Genomic DNA, 17,174 nt, shown 5'->3' on the forward strand with positions numbered 1-17,174 from the left:
CCGGCTTGACAAAACCTTGGCTGGGATGGTTTAGTTGGTGTTGTCAAGTATCAGAGGGGTAGCCGTGTTAGTCTGAATCTGTAAAAAGCGACAGAGGGTACTGTGGCACCTTTACAACTAACAGAAGTATTGGCGCATAAGCTTTCATGGGTGAATGCCCACTTCATCAGAGGCAAGTAATGGAAATTTCCAGAGGCAAGTATAAATCAGTATGTAGATAACGAGGTTAGTTCAATCAGGGAGGGTGAAGTGCTCTGCTAGCAGTTGAGGTGTGAACACCAAGGAAGGAGAAACTGCTTCTGTAGTTGGATAGTCATTCACAGTCTTTGTTTAATCCTAATCCAATGGTGTCAAATTTGCAAATGAACTGGAGCTCAGCAGTTTCTCTTTGGAGTCTGGTCCTGAAGTTTTTTTGCTGTAAGATGGCTACCTTTACATCTGCTATTGTGTGGCAAGGGAGGTTGAAGTGTTCTCCTACAGGTTTTTGTATATTGCCATTCCTGATATCTGACTTGTGTCCATTTATCCTCTTGCATAGTGACTGTCCAGTTTGGCCAATGTACATAGCAGAGGGGCATTGCTGGCACATGATGGCATATATAACATTGGTGGACGTGCAGGTGAATGAGCTGGTGATGTTGTTGTAGCTGATCTGGTTAGGTCCTGTGATGGTGTTATTGGTGTAGATATGTGGGCAGAGTTGGCATCAAGGTTTGTTGCATGGGTTGGATCCTGAGTTAGAGTTGTTATGGTGTGGTGCATGGTTGCTGGTGTTGGTCCTGCCATGAGCAGGGGGTTGGACTAGATGACCTCCTGAGGTCTCTTCCAACCATAATATTCTATGATTCTAAGATTCACGCTGATAGTACCTTATCTACAGAGTCTGATTTCAATGGAATAAAACTCCAGATCCTGTAAGATATCTACAATACTGATCCTGCATTGGTAGGAAGCAGTTTGTAGGACTGGGTGTCTACCACTCTCAAGGCTGCTTCCCCACTCTGAACTTTAGGGTACAAATGTGGGGGCCTGCATGAAACTTCTAAGCTTGACTACCAGCTTAGATCTGTTCCGCTGCCACCACTCCCAATGTGCTAATTCCCTTCCCTGGGTAGCCTTGAGAGACTCTTCACCAATTCCTGGTGAATACAGATCCAACCCCCTTGGATCTAAAAACAAGGAAAAATCAATCAGGTTCTTAAAAAGAAGGCTTTTAATTAAGGAAAAAGGTAAAAATCATCTCTGTAAAATCAGGATGGAAACTAACTTTGCAGGGTAAACAAACTTAAAGAGTCCAGAAGAATCCCCTCTAGCCTTAGGTTCAAAGTACAGCAAACAGAGATAAACACTCTAGCAAAAAGGTACATTTACAAGTTGAGAAAACAAAGTTAAAAACTAACACGCCTTGCCTGGCTGTTTACTTACAACTTGGAAATATGAGAGACTTGTTCAGAAAGATTTGGAGAACCTGGATTGATGTCTGGTCCCTCTCAGTCCCAAGAGCGAACAACCCCCAAAACAAAGAGCACAAACAAAAGCCTTCCCCCCACCAAGATTTGAAAGTATCTTGTCCCCTTATTGGTCCTTTGGTTCAGGTGTCAGCCAGGTTACCTCAGCTTCTTAACCCTTTACAGGGAAAAGGATTTTGGAGTCTCTGGTCAGCAGGGATTTTATAGTATGGTACACTGGAGGGCTGTTACCCTTCCCTCTATAGTTATGACGCGCACCCCAAATAACAGATAGTGTTGGACAGCTGGTTCCACACTGGATGTGATTTTCTTCCTGGAGCTCTAGGAGAAAACAGAGTTAATAAGACACATGCACCTTTAGACATACTACTGATTATATAAAAACTAACAATATGTTCCACATTCCAAGAACAATGTTTAACCAGTTGAATCTGGGAAACTTTCCAAGGACAGTGGATCAGCCACTTTGTTAGAAGCCCCTGAAATGTGTTGTATTTCAAAATCAAAATCTTGGAGAGCTAAACTCCACCGAAGAATTTTGTTGTTATTCCCCTTGGCGGTATGAAGCCACTGTAGCGCAGCATGGTCTGTTTGTAGTTGGAAACGTCGTCCCCAAACACATGGGCGTAGCATTTCCAGCACGTACACCATGGCGTAGCATTCCTTTTCGCTGATTGACCAGTGGCTTTGCCTCTCAGACAGTTTCTTGCTGAGAAACACAACAGGTTGGAATTCTTGATCCAGTCCTTCCTGCATTAAAACTGCTCCCACGCCCTGCTCGGATGCATGTGTGGTTACTAGGAACGGTTTGTCAAAGTCTGGAGCCCTTAGCACAGGGTCATACATGAGTGTTGCCTTAAGCTGGTTAAAGGCCTTTTGACGCTCATCAGTCCACTGAACTTCATTTGGCTGTTTTTTTTTTCTGCTTAGGTCTGTCAGCGGGGCGGTGATTTGGCTGTAGTGTGGTACAAATCGCGTATAATATCCAGCCAAGCCTAAGAAGGATTGGACCTGTTTCTTAGACTTTGGAACCGGCCACTTTTGGATAGCATCCACTTTGGCCTGTAGGGGATTTATAGTTCCTTGACCCACCTGGTGCCCCAGGTAAGTCACTTTTTTTTCGGCCTATTTGACACTTTTTAGCCTTAACAGTTAGTCCTGCCTGCCTGATGCGCTCAAAGACTTTTTCCAGGTGCTCCAGGTGTTCTGCCCATGAATCAGAAAAAATGGTCACATCATCGAGGTAGGCAACTGCAGATTCTTCCAATCCCGCTAGGAGACCATCTACAAGTCTTTGGAAGGTAGTGGGTGCATTTCACAGACCGAAAGGGAGTACATTGAATACATACACCCCTGCCTGCGTGACGAAGGCTGACCTTTCCTTGGCGGGTACATCTAGTGGTACTTGCCAGTACCCTTTGGTTAAGTCTAAAGTAGAGATGAATTGCGCATGTCCCATTTTCTGCAATAGCTCATCGGTGGTTGGCATTGGATAGTTGTCAGGAGGAGTTACAGCATTTAGCTTACGGTAGTCCACGCAAAAGCATATTTCCTCATCTGGTTTGGGAACTAGAACCATTGGAGATAGTAGCATGTCTTGGATCTCCCTTTTTATAGCAGTTTGGGCATGAGGTGACTCCCTGTAGGGTGGCGTTCTAATTGGGTGAGCATTACCTGTGTCAATGGAGTGGTATGCCCGTTCGGTCCGTCCTGGGGTGGCTGAGAACATTTGTGCAAAGTTAGTGCACAGCTCCTTGATCTGCTGCCACTGCAGACGTCCAAGGGTTGCAGAGAGGTTCACCTCTTCCATGCCACCATCCCTTTTTCCTTTGTAGTAGACACCTTCAGGCCACTCCGTGTCATCTGTTTCCTGGGCTGTAAACTGGAAAATCTTTAATTCTCTGGAATAAAAGGGCTTAAGAGAATTAACATGGTATACCTTAGGCTTTATGGCGGAGATAGGGGATGCTATGATATAGTTAACAGCTTCTAGGTGCTCCTGGACCGTGAATGGTCCTTCCCACAACGCTTCCATTTCATGGGCCTGGAGCGCCTTTAAGACCATGACTTGGTGTCCTACTTTGAAGGACCATTCTCTGAAATGTTTATCATACCAGAACTTTTGCTCTTCCTGAGCATCCTTTAGGTTTTCTTTAGCAAGGGCTAAAGAGTGTCAGAGAGTGCTTTGTAGGTTGCTTACAAAGTCTAGAATGTTAGTTCCTGGAGAAGGCGTAAACCCCTCCCATTGCTGCTTCACCAACTGTAATGGCCCCTTAACCTTGCAGCCATACACATTTTCAAATGGTGAAAACCCTAAACTGGGATGTGGTACAGCCTTGTAAGAAAAAGCATCTGCTGCAACACTAGGTCCCAGTCATTGGAGTGTTCATTTATGAATTTACGTATCATGGCCCCCAAAGTTCCATTAAACCTCTCCACCAGGCCATTGGTTTGATGGTGGTAAGGGCTGGCAACCAAATGATTCACCCTATGAGCTTCCCACAGGTTTTTCATGGTCCCTGCCAGGAAATTAGTTCCCAAATCTGTAAGGATGTCGGCGGGCCAACCTACCCTGGTAAAAATCTCTGCTACTGATTGGCACACACTTTTAGCCCTGGTGTTGCTTAAGGGTACTTCTTCCAGCCATCAGGTAGCAAAATCCATGAAAGTCAGTATGTACTGCTTTCCTCTAGATGTCTTCTTTGGGAAAGGACCTAGAATATCCACAGCTACTCGCTGCAATTAGACCTCAATTATGGGTAGTGGCTGGAGAGGGGCTTTGACCTGGTCTTGGGGCTTTCCCACTCGTTGGCACACCTCACAAGACCGGACATTATTAACAACGTCCTTGCCCATTCCCTCCCAGTGGAAGGACTTTCCCAACCGGTCTTTGGTTCTATTCACCCCAGAATGGCCACTGGGATGATCGTGGGCTAAGCTCAAGAGCTTTACCCGATACTTAGTGGGAACTACCAACTGTCTTTGAGGATGCCAGTCTTCCTCGTGCCCACAAGAAAGAGTCTCCTTGTTTAAAAGTCCTTGTTCTACCACAAACCAGGATCGGTTAGAAGAGCTGAGAGGCGGTGGGGTGCTCCGTGCCACCACCCAAGCTTTCTGAAGGCTGTCATCTGCTTCCTGCTCAGCCTGGAACTGTTCCCTTGATGCTGGAGACATCAGTTCCTCCTTGGAATGTGGACTTGGGCTTCGTCCCTCTGGAAGCGATGCAGGTCCTGGGTCTGTTTCCATTGACTGTGAACCGCTGTTCGCTGGTGCACTATGTGGTATTTCAGGCTCTGGCTGAGCCTTTTGGGGTCCACTAAGGATTGGTGGATAGTCGACACTTGTGCCCCAGTGTCCCTCCACGCAATGACCTTCTTTCGGCCCACACTCAAGGTTTCCCTTCACTCCGAGGGTATGAGAGAGGCATCTGGGCCTGGGGATCTTTGGTGTGAGGTCACCTGAGGTCAGAATTAATAACAGAACTCAGGTCCTCTGATTTCAAGTCCAGTGCCTTACTCACTGGAGCAGTCTGTAAGATATGAGGTGTCACACAAAGTCTCCATTTAGGCATTAAAGCTCTGGACTGCTAATCTCAGCCCAGGATATTTTAGCAATTTTGGATATTTAATGGCAAATCCAAGAAACACAGCCCACGGGATATCCCAAAGGAAATAGGCACCTGACAATGTCTAAAGACTTTTATGAATATTATTTTAAAAAGAAAAAAGGAAACAAAAGCCCATTCTGTTATAATTTAATACACAGCTCGGCCAGTTGGTCACTTGTTAACTGGCTTGAAGTACATGGGGCTGGGAAAGTATTGATCAGCCACAACTAGCACAACAATGAGGATGTTTGCAGCCATGGTGACTACATAGATCACTAGAAAGTGCAAGTAGAAAAGACTTTGCAGTTCAGGGAGGTTCCCAAATCCCAACAGGATGAATTCTGTGACAGATGTTTGATTTCCCCCTTCCCTTTCTCCATGAGGTATATAGGTTTCCCCTGTCACCTCTCTCCAAATACTGTATGTGTTAACTGAGAAAATATAATGCTCAGTTAATTAGTTTGCTGTACAATTAAACTCTGTGGATTTCCATCTCTTTGATTCCATACAAATTCAATGTGCAAACTGATGTCTGGGCTCATATTCTCTCACCTGAGTGTCTGCTTCTCACCCAGGTGTAGTACAGTGTGTTGGGATAGAGATTCCCCACAGAGAAGGACTGCAATTAACAATCATTAATATCATTTTACAGATGGGGAAGTGAGAAACAGTGTGATTAGTTCTGAAATTTTCAATCCTGCCAAAGGGCCTTGGAAACCAAATACCTATTAAAACTGGCAAGAATTGGGCACCCAAATCCATTAGCATCTCAGCCTAAGTTGCCTGCTCAGGGTCACACAGAGTGCTAATCAGAGATCCCAGATCTCTCAACTCACAGTCCAGCATCTTCACCATAAATAGGTGTTCAGGAGTACAACTCTTGCTAGGAATTTCTATCTGAGCCTCAATTTCAGGCCTTATCATACCTACATTTTAGCGGGCACCTTGAAATAATTCAAAGGGAGTGATGTGCCCAAGAGGGTGCCTAATTCCCATTGGCTCCTTGGAAAGTCCTTGCTTATGCCCATAATGTGCATTATCTGAGATGATAATTCCATGGAAGACCCTTTGTCAAGGCTGCTTCCCTACTTTGAACTTCAGGGTACAAATGTGGGGGCCTGCATGAAAACTTCTAAGCTTAACTACCAGCTTAGATCTGGTCCGTTGCCACCATCCCAAAGCTAATTCCCTTCCCTGGGTAGCCTTGAGAGACCTTCACCAATTCCCTGGTGAATACAGATTCAAACCCCTTGGATCTTAAAACAAGGAGAAATTAACCATCCCCCCTCCTTTCTCCCACCAACTCCTGGTGGATCAAGATCCAACCCCCTTAGATCTAAAAACAAGGAAAAATCAATCAGGTTCTTAAAAAGAAGGCTTTTAATTAAAGGAAAAGGTAAAAATCCTCTCTGTAAAATCAGGATAGAAAAATAGTTTAACAGGGTAATCAAACTTAAAAAGCTCAGAGGACCCCTCTCTAGCCTTAGGTTCAAAGTACAGCAAACAGAGATAAACACTCTAGCAAAAGGTACATTTACAAGTTGAGAAAACAAAGATAAACTAACACGCCTTGCCTGGCTGTTTACTTACAAGTTGGAAATATGAGAGACTTGTTCAGAAAGATTTGGAGAGCCTGGATTGATGTCTGGTCCCTCTTAGTCCAAAGAGCAAACAACTTCCCAAACAAAGAGCACAAACAAAAGCCTCCCCCCCGCCCCAAGATTTGAAAGTATCTTGTCCCCTTATTGGTCCTTTGGGTTAAGTTTCAGCCAGGTTACCTGAGCTTCTTAACCCTTTACAGGTAAAAGGATTTGGGAGCCTCTGGCCAGGAGGGATTTTATAGTACTGTACACAGGAGAGCTGTTACCCTTCCCTTTATAGTTATGATACGCCCCCCGAAATCACAGATAGTGTTGGACAGCTAGTTCCACACTGGCTGTGATTTCTTCCTGGAGCTCTAGGAGAAAACAGAGTTAATAAGGCACATGCACCTTTAGACATACTACTGATTATATAAAAACTAACAATATGTTCCACATTTCAAGAACAATTTTTAACCAATTGATTCTAGGAAACTTTCTCGGGAGAGTGCATCAGCCACTTTGTTAGAAGCCCCTGAAATGTGTTGTATTTCAAAATCAAAATCTTGGAGAGCTAAACTCCACTGAAGAAGTTTTTTGTTATTCCCCTTGGCGGTATGAAGCCACCGTAGCATGGGGATGACAATGGTGTAGAATGCAGAGACTGCTTTGCTTTGATCAGGGGAGGATACGGCCCTGGGCTGAGCATATGTAAAGGAGACCATCCCAAAAAACAAGCTCACAGCCACCTTTAGGGAGATACAAGTTGAGAAGTTTCTGCATCTTCCCTCGGCAGAAGGTGTCCATATGATGGTGGTGATGATGTAGTTACGCGAGATGATGACTAGGGAAATGCTCACTATGGAGAAGCCACCCTCGAACAGCATCAGCAGTTTATTGACGAAGGTGTCAGAGCAGGAGGCCTGCATCACAGCAGGGACATTGCAGAAAAAGTGGTTGATTTCCCTGAGTTCACAGAAGGGCAAGCTGAATGTAAAGCCAATTTGGATGGTGCATTTGAGGCAGCCTCAGAGGTAGAAGCCAGCCACCAGGCAAACACAAGTCATCTTGCCTGATTCCTATGATGCCTGAATCCAGCAGCGGGTGGCAGAGCGTAGTGAAAAGTAAATAAGCCATCATGGCCAGGAAGAACGCTGATCTTGCTGATCCCAAAGAGAGAGAAGAAGAATATTTGGGCAGCACAGGCTTTATAGGAGATGGCTCTGCTCCATGCTGAGAAACTCAGAAGGGCTTTGGAGGTGATGGCAGAGGAGTAGCAGAGTCCAGCAAGGAGAAGTTCTCAAAGAAGACTTAAAGGGAGTGTTGAGCTTGGAGTCAGCACTGACAATGGAGATCATGCAAACTATCTTACAGTCCAAGTATGTGGGAAATTACTTTGCTTTAAACATGGCTGAGGGAGTTGGGTGATGAAAATTTGCCTCCAGACACAAGTCAGGACTATGACCAGTTAGGGTTCTATTACTAACCTGAAAAGTCACATTTACCTCTGATATATGCCTCCTCACCAACCTCTGAACAATGACCATTAGCTTCATCACTGAGTATTTCTTCTTGGTTCCAGGAATCCTTGGGACATCATGACTAGGTACCGCATAAGGTTCAAAGACAATATCCTACTGACAAGATTTTGTAATATTCATGGGAGCTGGGCACCTAATTCCTGTAAATTCCACTAATGGCAATAATAGTCCCATCAAAGAAGGGAAATAGGAAGAAATGACTCATAATGAAAAACTTTTCAATCTCAAAATCACGAACAATGCACATTTGAGGGGACACTTTTTAATAAACAAACAAAAAAATCATTCCATTTTGAAACCTCAGGAATGAAAATGGCTTACAATTTTCAACATTTTTCACACAAAAAAAAGTTTGCATAGGTTTTCAACCACTGCTAATCTCTACAAATAGCAATTTGTGGAAAACCTGTTGGTAATTGGGCCTGGTCTACACACAGTGTGTTTATTCATCATTCATAGATTCTAAGGCCAGAAGAGATCATTGTGAACATCTAGTCTGACCTCTTGTAGAACAGAACATAGACCTTCCCTATCTTAACACCTGTTTCAACTAAAACATTTTTCAGGAAAAAGAAATCCAATCGTCATTTAAAAATTGCAAGTGATGGAGAATCCACTGGAATCCTTACTAGGCTGTTCCAATTGCTAATTACCCTCACTACTGATTGAATTATTTGATTGGGGTGTGTGATGGGGGTGTACAAACCCCACTCTGAGCATCTAGGGTTTAAGTAGTAGCTCGATCAAATCTAATCAACCTAATTTCAAATTTCAAGTGTGTTCAGAGAACTTGTCAGGGTCAGGCTACAGACTGAGGGTCTGATTCTCCTCTCACTCAATGTGGTGTAAATCAGGAATAAATTCATTGGCGTCATTGGAGCTGATTCTAACCTTGGTGTTAATCAGAAGACCCACCTGGCACTGGTCATGCAGCCTTATCTGCTACATACAAATGAGAAGGAGACACATGTTTAAAGTATAACTCCTTACTGTGAGATGTGGTTCCCTTTTGGATTCCTCTGGGAGAAAATAAGAGCAATTTCTAAATTACTTGTTCGAAAATAGACCCTCAGCAATGTTCGATTGTACAGTGCTGCGGCTGGGAAGGCATGAGATGCACTGTCCTAGGGATGTGGGTTCCACAACTGCCGCTGCCAAGAGACAGAAGGGGGTGGTGGTGGTCGAGGACTCCCTCCTAAGGGGGACTGAGTCTCCCATCTGCTGCCCTGACCGGGAAAACCGAGAAGTCTGCAGCTTGCCAGGAGCTAGGATTCACAATGTGACAGAGAGACTGCCAAGACTCATCAAGCCCTTGGATCACTACCCCTTCCTGCTTCTCCTTGTGGGCACCAATGATACTGCCAAGAATGACCTTGAGCGGATCACTGCAGACTACGTGGCTATGGGAAGAAGGATAAAGGAGTTTGAGGTGCAAGTGGTGTTCTCGTCCATCCTCCCTGTGCAAGGAAAAGGCCCGGGTAGAGATGGTCGAATTGTGGAAGTTAACGAATGGCTACGCAGATGGTGTCGGAGAGAAGGCTTTGGATTCTTCGACCATGGGATGGTGTTCCAAGAAGGAGGAGTCCTAGGCAGAGATGGGCTCTACATAACAAAGAGAGGAAATAACATCTTTGCAAGCAGGCTGGCTAACCTAGTGAGGAGGACTTTAAACAAGGTTCACCGTGGGAAGGACACCAAAGCCCTGAGGTAAGTGGGAAAGTGGGATACCGGGAGGAAGCACAAGCAGGAAAGTGCAAGAGGGGAGGACTCCTGCCTCATGCTGAGAAAGTGGGGTGATCAGTGAGTTATCTTAAGTGCTTATACACAAATGGAAGAAGCCTGGGAAACAAGCAGAGAGAACTGGAAGTCCTGCCACAGTCAAGGAATTATGATGTGATTGGAATAACAGAGACTTGGTGGGATAACTTGCATGACTGGAGTACTGTCATGGATGGATATAAACTGTTCGGGAAGGACAGACAGGGCAGAAATGGTCGGGGAGTTGCATTGTATGTAAGAGAGCAGTATGAGTACTCAGAGCTCCAATATGAAACTGCAGAAAAAGCTGAGAGTCTCTGGATTAAGTTTAGAATTGTCAGCAACAAGGGTGATGTCGTGGTTGGAGTCTGCTATAGACTACTGGACAAAGCGGATGAGGTGAACGAGGCTTTCTTCCAGCAACTAACATAAGTTACTAGGTCACAGTGTAGGGGAAAATTTCCTGGTGCAAGTGCTGGAGGAACCAATTAGGGGCAGATATATTCTTGACCTGCTGCTCACAAACCGGGAAAAATTAGTAGGGGAAGCAAAAATGGATGGGAACCTGGGAGGCAGTGACCATGAGATGGTCGAGTTCAGGATCCTGACACAAGGAAGAGAGGAGAGCGGCAAAATATGGACCCTGGACTTCAGAAAAGCAGACTTCGACTCCCTCAGGGAATTGATGGGCAGGATCCCCTGGGAGAATAATCTGAGGGGGAAAGGAGTCCAGGAGAGCTGGCTGTATTTTAAAGAATAGTTATTTAGGTTGCAGGAACAAACTATCTTGATGTGTAGAAAGAATAGTAAATGTGGCAGGCGACCAGCTTGGCTCAACAGTGAAATCCTTGCCGATGTTAAACACAAAAAAGAAGCTTACAAGAAGTGGAAGATTGGAAAAATGACGAGGGAAGAGTATGAAAATATTGCTCAGGCATGCAGGAGTGAAATCAGGAAGGGCAAATCACACTTGGAGTTGCAGGTAGCAAGAGATGTTAAGAATAACAAGAAGGGTTTCTTCAGATATGTTAACAACAAGAAGAAAGTCAAGGAAAGTGTGCCCCTCACTGAATGAGGGAGGCAACCTAGTAACAGAGGATGTGGAAAAAGCTAATGTACTCAATGATTTTTTTGCCTCTGTCTTCACGAACAAGATCAGCTCCCACATTGCTGCACTGGGCAGCAGAGCATGGGGAGGAGGTGACCAACCCTCTGTGGAGAAAGAAGTGGTTCATGACTATTTAGAAAAACTGGACGTGCACAAGTCCATGGGGCCGGATGCGCTGCATCCGAGGGTGCTAAAGAAGTTGACGGATGTGATTGCAGAGCCATTGGCCATTAGCTTTGAAAACTCATGGAGGTAGGGGGAGGTCCTGGATGACTGGAAAAAGGCTAATGTAGTGCCCATCTTTAAAAAAGGGAAGAAGGAGGATCCGGGGAACTACAGGCCAGTCAGCCTCACCTCAGTCCCTGGAAAAATCATGGAGCAGGTCCTCAAGGAATCAATTTTGAAGCACTTAGAGGAGGGGAAAGTGATCAAGAACAGTCATCATGGATTCACCAAGGGCAAGTCATGCCTGACTAACCTAATTGCCTTCTATGAGGAGATAACTGGGTCTGTGGATGAGGGGAAAGCAGTGGATGTGTTATTCTTTGACTTTAGCAAAACTTTTGATACGATCTCCGATAGTATTCTTGCCAGCAAGTTAAAGAAGTATGGGCTGGATGAATGGACTATAAGGTGGATAGAAAGTTGGCTAGATTGTCGGGCTCAATGGGTAGTGATCAATGGCTCCATGTCTAGTTGGCAGCCAGTATCAAGAGGAGTGCTCCAAGGGTCAGTCCTGGGGCCTGTTTTGTTCAATATCTTCATTTATGATCTGGAGGATGGCATAGACTACACCCTCATCAAGTTTGCAAATGACACTAAACTGGGAAGAGTGGTAGATACGCTGGAGGGTAGGGATAGGATACAGAGGGACCTAGACAAATTAGAGGATTGGGCCAAAAGAAATCTGATGAGGTTCAATAAGGACAAGTGCAGAGTCCTGCACTTAGGACAGAAGAATCCCATGCACTGCTACAGACTAGGGACCGAATGGCTAGGCAGCAGTTCTGCAGAAAAGGACCTAGGGGTTACAGTGGACAAGAAGCTGGATATGAGTCAACAGTGTGCCCTTGTTGCCAAGAACGCTAACATCATTTTGGGCTATATAAGTAGGGGCATTGCCATCAGATCGAGGGACATAATCATTCCCCTCTATTTGACATTGGTGAGGCCTTATCTGGAGTACTGTGTCCAGTTTTAGGCCCCACACTACAAGAAGGATGTGGAAAAATTGGAAAGAGTCCAGCGGACGGCCACAAAAGTTATTAGGGGGCTGGAGCACATGATTTATGAGGAGAGGCTGAGGGAAGTGGGATTGTTTAGTTTGCAGAAGAGAAGAATGAGGGGGGATTTGATAGCTGCTTTCAACTACCTGAAAGGGGGTTACAAAGAGGATGGATCTAGACTGTTTTCAGTGGTAGAAGATGACAGAACAAAGAGTAATAGTCTCAAGTTGCAGTGGGGGATTTTTAGGTTGGATATTAGGAAAAACTTTTTCACTAGGAGGGTGGTGAAGCACTGGAGTGGGTTACCGAGCAAGGTGGTGGAATCTCCTTCCTTAGAGGTTTTTAAGGTCAGGCTTGACAAAGCCCTGTCTGGGATGATTTAATTGGGGATTGGTCCTGCTTTGAGCAGGGGGTTGGACTAGATGACTTCCTGAGGTCCCTTCCAACCCTGATATTCTATGATTCTATGACTCTGTCCTTATAAGGACATAGTATATTCTGTATAGAAGTAAAAGCTCACAGATAGAACCCCTAAAATCTCACAGGCCAAGATATAATCATAGCAATAATAGAAATGTAGGGCTTGAAGGAACCTTGAGAAGTCATTTAGTCCATCCTCCTTTGTTGTGGCAGGACGAAGTAAACCTAGACCATCCCTGACTGTTGCTTACTTCTTGTCCTATCTTCAGTGGACATGGTGATCAATTGCTCACAGTTCTCTATATAACAGCCTTTAGCATATTTGAAGACTCTAATCATGTGCCCTCTCAGTCCTCTTCTCTCAAGACTAAACATGCCCAGTTCTTTTAACCTTTCCTTGTAGGTCTGGTTTTCTAAACCTTTAATCATTTTTGTTGCTTTCCTTGGGACACACTCCAATTTGTCCACATCTTTCCTAATGTGTGGTGGCCAGAATCAGACACAGTACTGCAGATGAGGCCTCACCAGTTCCAAGTAAAGTGGGGCAATTACCTCCTGTGTCTTCCAGACGACACTCCCGTTAATAAACCTGAGAATGTTATTACCCTTTTTCCAACTACATCACATTGTGGACTCATAGTCAATTGATGATCCACTATAATTTCCAGATCCTTGTCAGCAGTACTACCACCTAGCTATTCCCCATTTTGCAGTTGCACATTTGATTTTTCCTACCTAAGTGAAATACTTTCCACGGGTCTTTCCTTTATTGAATTTTATCTTATTGATTTGAGACCAATTCTCTGATTTTTCATGATCTTTTGGAATTCAAATCGTGTCCTCCAAAGTTCTTGCAAACCCCTCCTGGACTGGTGTCATCCATAAATTTTATAAGCAGACTTTTCACTCCATTATTCAAGTCTTTAATGAAAATCTTTCAACCATTTTTGCACCCCCTGTCACCCTTGACACTCCTTTATTCACACCCTACATATGACTACAATAATGTTTGTATAAAATATACCTTGTGAGGTATTATTGAAAAACTGAGACTACACTGGTCAATAATATCCTTAAGAAATGTGTGTGATAATGCTGCATGTGGAATTAGGGATACTCACTGATATAGTGCTTTTAAATCTGACTAAAAGAAGTTTAAACCAGGCATGCCTAGGGGAGCTGATAAATAGGTTCTCTCCAGGTAGAGAAAAAAGGCCCACACCTCAAACCAGGTGTAGCCAAATTCAATGAGCTATTTGTTTGTGTGAAAGCCTGCAGGAAGAGATCATTTGCACTGAACAATCACCAGTGCAGGAGAAGGCAGCATGGAGGCTACCAAAGACAGCCTGACATCCACAGCCAACAGGGAAAAGGAACTTTATCTGGGCATACATGTCAGAAGAACACATTTCAAAGGTTTAATGGGCTATAAAGAGAGGGTGAGTGAACCCCTAAGTCATCCTTCACCTGAGGAGACAAGGAAAACCAGTGTCCTGGACTTTGCGGGGATCCCGGCTAACCTCTAATTAGCCATTGCTGGGATAGGCAGATTGGAGAGGAAACTCCCTTGTACAAAGGCTCTAGCATATTGAGTTAGGTCTCAGCTATTGGAAAGTGTATTTTTACTTGTGTTCATTTGTAACCCTGTTGGCCTGTATTCCTGCTATGCAGTATCAATTAACCAAGCCTTTTGTTTAATAAACTTGTTTTACTTTTCCTGTGAACCAGTCCAATGTTGTGTTTGCAGAGAAATGTGTCTATACTTCAGTTAAATTACTAAGCTGTAATGTACTAGCTCTTTACCAGAGCAGCAACCTCAATGTCTTCTGTGAATGTACAAGGGTAGTTGCTGTGCATTGCCGAGAAACCTCTCTGAGGAGCTTGGGGCCTGGAGTTCACTGATTGTTACCTGCTAGGTAAGGTTTCGTCTGGAAGAGCCTTGAGTTCACTGGTGGGGAAGACAGGCTGGTATGGCAGGGAGCTAACACAGTCTTATCACCAGCAGAGCTCACTCTTGCTGAGGCAGAGAGGTAACAGAGTGGCTCACAACTCTAGGTATCCCCAGCACAGTGTTACAACCACCTGACAGCAACCCACATTTCTCTAGTTTGCTTATGGGAATGTCATGTGTACTGCATGAAAAGCCTTACTAAAACCCAGGGTTTCAACCATGCCCCCAAAGCTGCAAACTACACTGAAAACAGGTCAGCAAGTACTCCTGTCTCCAGCACCCAGACACTAAGGAGACAATTCAATTAAAATACCGAAAGTATTCTACTGTTAAGAATAGCCCACTTTAATTGAATTGTCTCATTAGCACTGACCTCCCATTTGGTAAGGCAACTCCCATCTTTTCATGTACTGTGTATATATACCTGCTACTGCATTTTTCACTCCATGCATCTAATAAAGTGGGTTTTAGCCCACGAAAGCTTATGCCCAAATAAATTTGTTTGTCTCTAAGGTGCCACAGGGACTCCTCGTTGTTTTCACAGACTAGACTCCTTCCAAGTCTGGGCCCAATCCTTTCCCTGGTACAGTTCTTGTTAGTTCCAGCTCAGGTGGTAACTAGGGGATTTCTCATGACTGGCCACCCCTTTGTTCTGTTCCACCCCCTTTTATATCTTTGGCACAAAAGGTGGGAATTTTTTGTCTCTCTGGGTCCCCACCTCTCCTTCTAAATGGAAAATCACCAGGTTTAAGTTGGATTCCAGTATCATGTGACATGTTCACATATCCTGTGAGACCCCAAGCCTCCATTCTTCCTGTGCTGACTCGAAGGAACACAGGAAGGCTGCAGATAAACAGAGCTATTCAGAACCAATTGTCCTAGTTAATGGGAGCCATCAAGATTCTAAACCACCTTAATGGCCCATACTTTCCATAATTACAATAGGACTTCAGAGTTATACTTTATATTTGTAGATTTAGATACAAGAATGATACATGCATACAAATAGGATGACCACACTCAGTAGGTTATAAGCTTTGTAATGATACCTTATAAGAGACCTTTTGCATGAAGCATATTCCAGTTACATTATATTCACACTCATTAGCACTTTTCCATAAAACATATGGAGTGCAATGTCACACCCCCTTAGCTGTATCTTTCCAAGCTGAAAAGTCCTAGCCTTATAAATCTCTCCTAATACTGAAGCCCTTCCATAACCCTGATCATTTTGTTGCCCTTTTCTGAACCTTTTCTAATTCCAATATATCTTTTTTTGAGATGTGGAAACTACATCTGCATGCAGTATTCCAGATGTGGGTGTACCTTGGATTTATATAGTGGCATTATGATATTTTCTGTCTTCTTAGCTATCCCTTTCTTAATGAGTCCCAACATTCGGTTAGCTTTTTTGACTGCCACAGCACATTGAGTGGCTATTTTCAGAGAACTATCTACAGTGAATCCAAGATCTCTTTCTTGAATGGTAACAGCTAATTTAGACCCCATCATTTTATATGTATAGTTGGGATTATGTTTTGCTATGTACATTACTTTCCATTTATCAACGTTGAATTTCATCTGGCATTTTGTTGCTCAGTCACCCAGTTTTGTGAGAGCCCTTTGTAATTCTTCACAGTCTGCTTTGGATTTAACTCTCTTGAGTCATTTTTGTATAATCTGCAAATGTTGCCACTTCTCTGTTTACCCCTTTTTCCAGATCATTTATGAATATGTTGAATAGGACTAGTCCCAGTAGCGACCCCTAGGGGACACCACTATTTACCTCTCTCCATTCTGAAAACTGACCATTTATTCCTACCTTTTGTTTCCTATCTTTTAATCAGTTACTGACCCATGAGAGGACCTTCACTCTTAATCCATGACAGCTTACTTTGTTTAAGATCCTTTTGTGACCTTGTCAAAGACTTTCTGACACTATATCCACTGGATCACCCTTGTCCATATGCTTGGTGACCCCCTCAAAGAATTCTAGTAGATTGGTGAGGCATGATTTCCCTTTACAAAAACCATGTTGACTCTTCCCCCAAAAATCGTGCTCATCTATGTGTCTGATAAGTCTGTCCTTTACTATAGTTTCAACCAATTTGCTCAGTACTGAAGTTAGGATTACCAGCCCATAATTGCTCAGATCTTTTCTGGAGCCTTTTTTTAAAAATTGGTGTCACATTAGCTATCCTCCGGTCATCTGGTACAGAGGCTGATTTAAATCATAGGTTATATATATATATATATATATATATACCACAGTGAGAAGTTGTGCAACTTCACATATGAGTTCCTTGAGAACTCTTGAGTGAATATTATCTGGTCCTGGTAACTTATTACTGTTTAGTTTATCAATTTGTTCCAAAACCTCCTCTAATTACACCTCAATCTGGGACAGTTCCTCAGGTTTGTTACCAAAAAGAATGGCTTAAGTTTGGGAATCTCCCTCATACCATCAGTCATTAAGACCGATAAAGTAAAAGTATACATTAAGTAAAAGTATAC

Source organism: Trachemys scripta, chromosome 12 (assembly GCF_013100865.1).
Source record: "Trachemys scripta elegans isolate TJP31775 chromosome 12, CAS_Tse_1.0, whole genome shotgun sequence".
NCBI lineage: Eukaryota > Metazoa > Chordata > Testudines > Emydidae > Trachemys > Trachemys scripta.